The following is a 9,460-nucleotide window of genomic DNA, read 5'->3' on the forward strand; positions in this document are numbered from 1 at the left end:
CCTACTCATGTGAGGTCTTTAACCAAGAATTGGAGAGTCTGGATTGGTCCGATGAGCTTAACAGCACACTTGTTGAAGAAGCTTGGCTTGGCTTCAAAACCAAATTTACATCAGTACTGAACTACATGGCTCCTCTGAGAACCATCAGGGTCAAAACCCGTTCGGAACCATGGATGAATTCGGACATAATGACTGCAACGAATGCCAGAGACAAAAAATGCTCTGAATTTCTAAAATGCAAGTCAAAGCTTGCCAAGCGCTTCAACAGGGGTCTCCAAGCTCAGCTGGACAACCTAAAAACCCAACGAAACAGGCTAAGAAATAATGTTACTGCCATGATCAAATCCGCCAAAAGTAACTTTATTAATAATAAAACTGAGGAAAACAAAAACAATCCTCGAGAGCTCTGGAAGCTACCAATTAGGCTATAGTCAGAAACTGAAAACCAGGTTTTCAAACATAAACATTAAAGCGAACAACACTCTCATCACTGACAAGCTTGATGTGGCCAACTACTTGAACATCTTCTTTACAAATATATCAACAACGCTGGTTAACAATCTGCCCTCCCACTCTGGGCTCTTTGGTGTAGAGCACATTAAAACCTTCGACAGAAACCTAGGTGTTTGTAAAGACGATTTTAAATTAGTTATGGTAACAACTGATGAGGTACTTAAGAAACTGAGTGCCCTCCAACCCCACAAGGCCACTGGCCATGACAATATTCCCTCCAAATTTCTCAGAGACTCAGCCATCTCTATAGCTCCAATCATCACCCACATAGTAAACCTCTCCATCAAACAGGGACAGGTCCCCCTAGATTTCAAACTGGCCAAAGTAACCCCCCTGCACAAGAAAGGGAGTAAATTAGACCCCGGCAACTACCGCCCTATTTCTATTCTAAGCTCCATCTCGAAAGTGATGGAAAAAATAGTCTATGAACAGGTTGAAAAGTATCTTGCCACCAATAAATTATTGTACGAGTTCCAATCTGGCTTCAGAACATCCCACTCCACTGACACATGCCTTTTCTATTTGAGCGACCACATCAAACAAGAGGTGGACGCTGGCAAATACTGCGGCATGGTCATGCTGGACCTCCAAAAGGCTTTTGACACAGTGAACCACTCCATACTGGTTAACAAGCTAAAAGCAATTGGTTTCGATAGCACATCAGCGAGCTGGATGCAATCCTACCTGGAGGGGAGAGAACAGATGGTGGAAGTGAACGGAACACTGTCCCCCCCCCTCCCAGTGAGCTGTGGCGTTCCACAAGGAAGCATACTAGGGCCTCTACTGTTCCTAATATATGTTAACGACATGACTTCAGCTTGTGACTGCAACTTGTTCCTGTTCGCAGATGACTCGGCACTGCTGGTCTCGGACAGGGACAAACTGCAGGTTGAAAATGCCCTCAGCTCTGAACTCGGTAGAATCTGCACCTGGCTCGCTGATAACAAACTATCTTTACACCTGGGAAAAACTGAATCCATTCTCTTTGGATCTAATAGTAATCTCAGCAAGGCAAATGGCTTCTTGGTTAGAGTGGGTGACAATGTTATCACACGTAAAGATGAAATTACCTACCTAGGTTCCATCCTGGAGGTTAATCTTTCCGGTGATAAAATGGCCACCAACGTAATCAAAAAAGTCAACCAAAGAACAAGATTCCTTTACAGGATCTCCTCACTGGTCGACAAAAACACCTTGAAGACCTTAACAGGAGCCCTTGTACAAGGCTTCTTTGACTATGCATGCACCTCCTGGTACCACAGCACCTCAAAGGCCCTTAAAACTAGGCTCCAGACCTCCCAAAACAAACTGGTCAGGCTCCTACTTGGCCTCACCCCCCGAACCCACCTCACCCCTGCCCACTTTGACAGACTGGCATGGCTTAGGGTCGGCGACAGAGTACAGCATCTTGCAATGGGTCTGGTCCACAAGATTCGATACTCCACCAAGATACCCATGTACCTGTGTAGATACTTCCTTAATGTTAACGAAGTCCACACCCACAACACCAGAGGGAGTGCAACGAATCATGTTCAACCCAGATTCGGCACAAACAAGGGACTAAATTATTTTCGCTCCTATGCCACCAAAATGTGGAACGCCCTACCAACAGTCATTAAGACATGCGAATCCCTTGACTCCTGAGACAATACAGAGGCTGTGTACAAGAAGGGTCAGAGCAGACTGTACCTCCTGAGGAGGCTGAAGTCCTTCGGTGTATGTAGCAAGCTACTTGTGATGTTCTATCAGTCTGTTGTGGCCAGCGTTCTGTTTTATGCTGTGGTATGCTGGGGGGGTGGCATCAAGGCTGGTGAGCTCAACAGGCTCAATAAAATCATAAAGAAGGCCAGCTCGGTTGTTGGCCTCCGAATGGAGAGCCTGCAGTCAGTCGCGGAGAGGAGGATCGGGGTCAAACTGGACTCCATGCTGGCTAATCCCTCCCACCCCTTCTATGGTGTGCTGCAGGATAGGTTGAGCACTTTCAGCCGTAGGCTCACACTCCCCCCGAGGATGCACACGGAACGATACAGACTCTCTTTTATGCCTACTGCTATCAGACTATACAATGCATAAGAACTTCCTCCCCCCCTCCCCCCGAATGGCATATGGTCCTTGGTGGTGCTGGTCTTGTGTGGTTTATGTCCATTTGTGTCTGTTTTGTGTTTCTGTCTGTCCAGTAGTTTTAGCTTTCTATGTGTCACATTATGCTGTTGTAACGCTTACATTTCCCCTCGGGGATTAATAAAGTATATCTCATCATCTCATCTCATCGCAATTCGAAACTGGCCCCCGTAAAATCTGAATCCCCCCCCCACCGCCCCCCCCTTTTTTCCCTCACTGTATATGTTTCTTTTCCCTTTTTACCTCCATTATGATGAATTCCTGTACTGTTCTTTGTCTATATAGAAGTGTCTATTTGTACGTCTCTAAATGTTTTGATGATTTGAACATGGTGGACCCTGTTGTAAACAAGTGTAATGCTTAATTGGGTCGTCCACTCACAGTTAACAGCCTTTGTATTGAGTTTGTGCTTGAAATGTACTGTAATTCTGCAAACTGTTAATACAATTTTCAATCAATCAATCAAAACACTTCCGCGTTCAGCTACACCTATTTGGCGACACCTACCTCTCGTCTCCAGCTGTTATACACAGCAGTGTAAACAACCGGTGTTGCCAGATTGTGTGAGAGAAATAAGCAACCAGGTCTATGAAAAGAAGCCAAGCCCCAAGTCGCTTATAACAAGCGGACATGGCAACAACGGAGAAATACATGAAGAGCTCTCGTTTTTAACAGGAGATTTAAGACGTTTCTAACTCGTGTCATCATGTCAACGTCGCAACACAAATAATACAAACTATGAAAAACTATGGCATCACATTATCAAATGAAATAGTGTTGTATAAAGTACTGAACTTTATTCCTACAAAATCACGACCGTACGTTCACAGTGAATGAGTTTCTCCCGACCGGAAGCGTTCCGGCGGCCCAAGCTGAACGCGGAAGTGTCGGCTGCATAAGGCCTATTCAAAGCAGTTGTCCTCAAAACCACACCTCCAGTCGCTGTCATAAGAACGGGAGGTGCGCTCATGATCACGGCAGCAGAGCCTGTTTGTGCACGGCTGCACGCGCACCTGCAGTCCATCAAGTATCATTTATGCTTCGCCCCGCGATGGTGTCGCGCACGCAGACCTCTAAGCTCACAACAGTCGCATCCGCGATGCGATGTGATCTTTTATATCAGCTGTTCTCTGTGCGCAATACTGTTCCCACTGTAGCTGTCCCAGCAATGGGTATTTTGTAATATTTTATTTTATTGCCTTTTCTGAAAATGTGAACATATTGTGTACGTATTTTTGTGTTTGCATAACATATTGTGTTTGTATTGTGTGGTGCCTTGCCTTCTATTGCTCATTGCATTATGACCTGCTGTAAGGACATGCAGAGCCCTGTGATTAGAGTGATTGCACCTGGGTGAGCCAAGCTCAGGCAGAACTAACTGAGTTTCAGTGGTGTAAGGAGCTCTTCCTACGACAACAAAAGAGTGTCCTTAAAATAAAGAAATAATAAGATACAGATAACGTAACTCTCCTAAAATAATTGGCCAGAAGGCGCACACGGTATGTTACCTGTTGTTGTTTTGTTTGTAAACAACAGTATTGTCATTTCATCGTTTGTTTGTGAACATGTGAATGTAATGGACATTTCATTGTGTTTGTTTAATTTAACGTGGACAATTTCATGATTATGGACACTTTAAAAAGACTGTCAAAGAGGACATTCATAATTCATGTTTAATTCATTGTGTTAAAAAACTATTTGTTTTGTGTTGCAGTTTTTCACGTTGTCTTGGGGAAAATAAACACCTTGAGATCAGTTTGGAGTTTCATTCTGCTGCTTGAAGAAGGTTTAAGCTTTTATGAAACAAACACTTAATAATTCAAGCTTTCCGCACAGCTGCAATGTTGGTGAGTTTGACGTTGTTTAATACAATTACTTGTCTTTTTGTATGAATGGGCTGTCAATGGGAAGTTGCACCTAGGCAGCACCTCGCTGGCAGCACCTTGCTGGCAGCACCTTGCTGGCAGCCATGTGCATATCATCAATACAAGACTATGGGCTCCATCTTGTGCCTCCCTTATCCCTTATGCCTTATCCCTAAACTTATTTGCCATGTTTTACTATTTTGAAAAACATTTTAAAATAGTTCAACTAGCCTCAACTAGTTCAACTAATTTGAACTATTTTAAAAGGTTTTCTAAAATAGTAAAAAGAAAATGGCTAATTAGTTTAGGGATAAGGGTTAAGGGGTGGAGCAAGATATAGCCCCTCCTCTGCAATGCTCTCTCTTCAGTCCCCCGCAGGCCCCGGAGTGGCCACGTGGGGGAGCAGTTGAGTTTGAGTAACCTTCTGTTGAAAAGGGGCAGAACATGAGTTGAAAAGCTTTGATCTAAAGTTTTAGATTAAAAGTTTAGATTCTAAACTTTAAACCATTTTGTTAAACCCTATAGGCCTATGCATTGTAGACTGGAGGCCTGCAGGGGTCTAGATTAGCCCCCCCCCTCCCCCCTTTTCCCCTCACTGTATATGTTTCTCTTCCTGTTTTTGGCTATATAGAAGTGTATATTTGTAGCCTACGTCTCTAAATGATCTAATGAATTGAAAATGGTGGACCCTGTTGTAAACAAGCGTAATGCTTGTTGTCCACAGTTAACAGTTTTTGTATTGAGTTGTGCTTGAAATGTACTGTAATTCTGCAAACTGTTAATAAATACTTCAATCAAACTGTCTTTATTCTACAGTCTCTGTCGCCCTCAAGTGGACAAAACCAGCAACAGGCCACTGGTGAGTTTTTTTATTTAGGGTAAAAGAAAGTTATATTTTAATATGTTAAAGTCCAATAGAACCCCACATGCATTTTCTTAACCCCTTTTGGTCTTTTAAGCATTATGTCATACTTTAGCTATTGAAAAATAGCCGATCTACAAGCTCATAGCACGGCACCGAGTGCCACGCTCGAGCTTGTAGATCTGCTTTTTTTTTCTTTTTATTGTGATGTGATGAAATGTGGCGCAAATCTCTGAATATATATATATATATATATATATATATAATCTTTCAGAGCGAACGTTTTTAAATCAAATCTTTGCTTCTGCTTTCAGATGCAGGTCCGCCAGCAAAATACCTAGAGATAATTCTGGGGGTCCTTGGCATGAAAAAGGTTGAGCACCACTGACTTAGAAACAAAGGGTTTTCAGGAAACCGTCATGATTTAGGAAGGCATTTCTTTTCCAATCGGCCTCAGGTCTAAATGGAGTTAACGTCCAAATATAACCCACATGCATTTTCTTAATATTAATTCCTGAGTATTATTATAGTTAGTTATTATAGCCCACCCAGTGCTGTTCAATACATTAGTCTTCTCAAGTAAACATGATGAATTGAGAATGGAGGACCCTGATTTAAACAAGTTTAGTGCTTTTTTTCTGGTTTTATCCTCGTAGCAGTTTTTGTATTGACCTGTACTGTCGTCTGAATTGTACCCATTCTGCACACTGTAATTACAATCTTCAATCATTCTACACATCATTAATACACTTTTCAATCAATCAATCAATCAATCACATAGCCTGGATACAATTACACTTGAGCCAAACATAAAATAAGTCCTTTTATGTTTGGCAGAATCTAAGGCCAAACCACACCAATAGACTAGGTCCTAGAGACCTGCACAGGTCAGGTTTTGTCTTTAATGCTTAGATCCAAGATGGATCTTTACATACTTAATACACAACATATATTGGTTTTTGTGTTTACTGTTTCTTGTCTAAAATAAATACCATGCTTCCTGTTGAGAAAAAAAATGTAACAGCAAAATAATGATGTAACTGTTTTGTATGAGGTAAACAGAGATAACTCGAGGTGCACCCGGACCACTATGTGCGTGACACCCAGGTGCTCTTTATAAGTGACACCGTGGTGCACCCGGACCGCTATGTGTGTGACACCCAGGTGCTCTTTATAAGTGACACCGTGGTGCACCCGGACCGCTATGTGCGTGACACCCAGGTGCTCTTTATAAGTGACACCGTGGTGCCTATTGTAAATCGCTCTGGATTAAGAGCGTCTGCTAAATGCCTAAATTGTGCACCCGGACCGCTATGTGTGTGACACCCAGGTCCTCTTTATAAGTGACACCCAAGAGGAGAATTAGCAAGAGAGGCCAACTTTGCTTTACTTCCTGTATCTGCGTGAGGTGGGCGGTAACATTATTAGGAGACAGGAACAATGTTGGAGTCTATTCATTTCCAATGGGAGAGTGAACGTGAACACAGCTTCTGAACCATTCCTTAACTCCATGGTCACTGAACTAAATACTGGACCAAATCATCACAAGGCACACAATATTTACAAGATATTCATAGTAAAATGGCTTCTTTTAGCGAGACAAATCAGGAGAAAATCGACTTTGTTAATGACATTTCTTTATCCCAGCAACAAACTCTCGCGAGATATGAGACGAGTCCGGAAGCCTCTCTCTGTCCATCTGCAATTTCACGGACAACACATAGGGGGCTCTGACCCCATATTTAAGATGATATGTGAATATTATAATGTGAAATGAATGGACATATTTAAAACGATTAGAAATTATCCTTATGTGCCCAAATTAGAGCTGGCATACTTGGTCTGCATATTGAGACAGGCAGATATGTAGGCACGGTTGAGGAGGATAGATTATGTAGTCTGTGTGATCTAAAGGAAATTTTTATTGTCCATTCTACAACTCTATTAGGGAGAGACTTTTTAATGAGATAGATCCAAATCATGAATTTATATGGTTGGAGGACTTCGAGAAACTAAAACGACTATTTCAAAAGTACACCTTGTCAGTTGTTTTCAATGTACTTTGTTAAATGACTTGTCAGTGTTGTTGTCTTCTTCTTCTATCGGGTTTCATGGCGGTCGGCAAACCTAAATGGTGCATTACCGCCACCAACTAGACTGAGTGTGGAAACAGTGTTGTTGTCAGGGGGGAGGGTGGAGGTCGGGGAGAAGCAAACCACGCCTACTATATTTAGGAGACCATTTGTAGGCTTTGTGTACCATTTCGCCTCTAGTGGCTCCAATGAAGTTGGCCCATCTTCATACATAAACCATCTTTGGTGACACCGTGGTGCACCCGGACCGCTATGTGCGTGACACCCAGGTCCTCTTTATAAGTGACACCGTGGTGCACCCGGACCGATATGTGCGTGACACCCAGGTCCTCTTTATAAGTGACACCGTGGTGCACCTGGACCGCTATGTGCGTGACACCCAGGTCCTCTTTATAAGTGACACCGTGGTGCACCCGGACCGCTATGTGCGTGACACGTACACAGTGTTATCTAGATAAGGCGTAGGCAACCTTAGGCACGGGTGCCAACATTGGCACTGGGGATGGGATCACTGGCACACAGGGGAGGGTGATCACTGGCACACTGGGGAGGGGATCACTGGCACACAGGGGAGGGTGATCACTGGCACACTGGGGAGGGATCACTGGCACACTGGAGGGTGATCACTGGCACACTGGAGGGTGATCACTGGCACACTGGGGAGGGATCACTGGCACACTGGAGGGTGATCACTGGCACACTGGAGGGTGATCACTGGCACACTGGAGGGTGATCACTGGCACACTGGGGAGGGTGATCACTGGCACACAGGGGAGGGTGATCACTGGCACACTGGGGAGGGTGATCACTGGCACACAGGGGAGGGTGATCACTGGCACACTGGGGAGGGTGATCACTGGCACACAGGGGAGGGTGATCACTGGCACACTGGGGAGGGTGATCACTGGCACACTGGGGAGGGTGATCACTGGCACACAGGGGAGGGTGATCACTGGCACACAGGGGAGGGTGATCACTGGCACACAGGGGAGGGTGATCACTGGCACACTGGAGGGTGATCACTGGCACACAGGGGAGGGTGATCACTGGCACACTGGGGAGGGTGATCACTGGCACACAGGGGAGGGTGATCACTGGCACACAGGGGAGGGTGATCACTGGCACACTGGAGGGTGATCACTGACACACTGGAGGGTGATCACTGGCACACTGGGGAGGGTGATCACTGGCACACTGGGGAGGGTGATCACTGGCACACTGGGGAGGGTGATCACTGGCACACAGGGGAGGGTGATCACTGGCACACTGGGGAGGGTGATCACTGGCACACAGGGGAGGGTGATCACTGGCACACTGGAGGGTGATCACTGACACACTGGAGGGTGATCACTGGCACACTGGGGAGGGTGATCACTGGCACACTGGGGAGGGTGATCACTGGCACACAGGGGAGGGTGATCACTGGCACACTGGAGGGTGATCACTGACACACTGGAGGGTGATCACTGGCACACTGGGGAGGGTGATCACTGGCACACTGGAGGGTGATCACTGGCACACTGGAGGGTGATCACTGGCACACTGGGGAGGGTGATCACTGGCACACAGGGGAGGGTGATCACTGGCACACTGGAGGGTGATCACTGGCACACTGGGGAGGGTGATCACTGGCACACTGGGGAGGGTGATCACTGGCACACTGGGGAGGGTGATCACTGGCACACTGGGGAGGGTGATCACTGGCACACTGGGGAGGGTGATCACTGGCACACTGGGGAGGGTGATCACTGGCACACTGGGGAGGGTGATCACTGGCACACTGGCATTAGTGTGAGAGAGAAGGTTTTTCTTTTAAAATTAAATATTCCAAAAAAGTGTAGTCAGTTAAATTAAGTCTATTCACATCTACAAATTACATGATCATTTACATCCTGCACATAATTGTACATTCATTCAAACTCCTAACTCCTGACTGAGGAGGGATTAGGTGGGTTATTATATTATTATAACTCCTGACTGAGGAGGATTAGGTGGGTTATTATATT

The 9,460-nt window shown here is 45.2% G+C and overlaps 1 long non-coding RNA gene across 1 annotated transcript; it reads left to right on the plus strand.

The window, feature by feature from the left end:
* Nucleotides 1–3,959: 3,959 nt before the first annotated feature.
* LOC306918754 lies at nt 3,960–6,951 on the plus strand. Its single transcript, XR_013789391.1, has 4 exons — nt 3,960–4,133; nt 4,349–4,481; nt 5,316–5,358; nt 5,676–6,951. It is a non-coding gene; the product is annotated as an uncharacterized lncRNA (long non-coding RNA).
* The last annotated feature ends 2,509 nt before the right edge of the window (nt 6,952–9,460 follow it).

This window comes from Electrona antarctica (genome assembly GCF_951216825.1).
Source record: "Electrona antarctica genome assembly, contig: scaffold_210, whole genome shotgun sequence".
NCBI lineage: Eukaryota > Metazoa > Chordata > Actinopteri > Myctophiformes > Myctophidae > Electrona > Electrona antarctica.